A 1761-nucleotide genomic window follows, 5' to 3' on the forward strand; every position below is an offset into this window, starting at 1 on the left:
ATCAAATCATCGCATAAATTATTATCACACATAATACATATTAATCACAAAAAACAATCACAAGAAAATGAAATGCTATGCATGAGCTTAGACTCTACTTCACAATGTGGTACCATTCTAACACTGAAGTACTTGGTTAGGAGGCTTGATACTATGCCACCATCCCGGTAGACGGACAATTCAAATCGGCCATGTCCTCATAGATCCCCTCAACTCAACCTGAGATACATATACGTGACAGTCGAGGTAAACGTGTGTTGTGTGGTAACTCTGAAGTACTTGGTTAGGAGGCTTGATACTATGCCACCATCCCGGTGGACGGACAATTCAAATTGGTCATGTCCTCATAGATCCCCTCAACTCAACCCCGAGACACATATACGTGACAGTCGAGGTAAACGTGGGTCGCGTGGTAGCTCCCGACATTTGGAGTGCTACCTCCAAGTCACCTAGGAATTCCCCCATCCGAATACCTCCAAGGTCTAACAATCTTGCCTTAAGGCTCGACAGCAGACCGCCACGATCAGGCTCATTCAGTTGTACTTCCCTGGAATCACTAGGCTTGTCAGGCCCTACCTATATGATGACAAAATAATCTCCACTTCACAAATTCACAATATTTATTTTCTCCCCTCGTTGGTATATGATACTCCATTAATACCGTCATCTCAGACACAAATTGAAATCACAATATTCTCATCACAATTTATAACATCACTATAATTAATCACACATCATCATCATCATCACATAAACTCATCACAAATTTATAGCATCACTATCATCAATCAAATATTATCACAAATTTATAACGTCACAATTATTAATCGTACATCATCATCATTACATAAAATTATCACAACACATCCATCTTTTATTATTACATCACATAAACTCATCTAATCACACATATATAAATTTAATTCGACACCCAATATCACAATAATATCAATATCACACATTCAAATAAATTAAATCAATCAACATCCTACAATTATTTCTATTCTATATTTTAATCTCACAATTTCCATATTTTCACATTAATTAATTTATCCCTCAAAGGGCTACTGCCGTACGTAGCAAGCCCCGGATGAATCGTTGGGAAATATGGGTTTCCCGTTCATCTCACAATGTATTACACTCATGAATTCAAACGCTCTCTCACCCCTTACCTTATTTCGACGCTTTCACACACGAATAGGATTCCACGAGAAAATAGCCTTTGTTCATTGACTCTTTTTCCATCAATCAATCTAACTCGACAGTTTATGGGTAAACGTTAAAAATAAAATATGAGAAGATACTCTAAAAACTAAATTCGAAATTCGGTCAAGGAAAATTACCATAAATCAGAAAACCAATCAGTGGATAATATAGCCACTTTTAACATGGTCGTTTTGGCGTTGGTTTCACTCAAATCGGACTTACGGTGAAGGAGAACGGTGCAAAATAACGAATTCTACAAACGGGCAAGTCGGATATTTTAGAGAGAAATTGGGGTTGTTAAAATTCTCGAAAATTATGTTTACTGGACTAGTTAAATGAATGAAATAACATACTCAGATTTTGGCGAAAATGGAGAACATTTTCTGGACAGTTATCGATCACCGGTGTCAAACGATAGGTTGTTCTTGTGTTTCCACTTTGGTTTCTAATCTGCCCGTCCAATTCTCTTTTTTTGTTGTTCTTTTATTTGATTAACAATTAGGGTTCACACATGGTTAAAACTCATTGGTCCCTTTATTTATTTTTAAATAAAAC

The sequence above is a fragment of the Cicer arietinum genome, chromosome 3, assembly GCF_000331145.2.
Source record: "Cicer arietinum cultivar CDC Frontier isolate Library 1 chromosome 3, Cicar.CDCFrontier_v2.0, whole genome shotgun sequence".
NCBI classification, from domain to species: Eukaryota; Viridiplantae; Streptophyta; class Magnoliopsida; order Fabales; family Fabaceae; genus Cicer; species Cicer arietinum.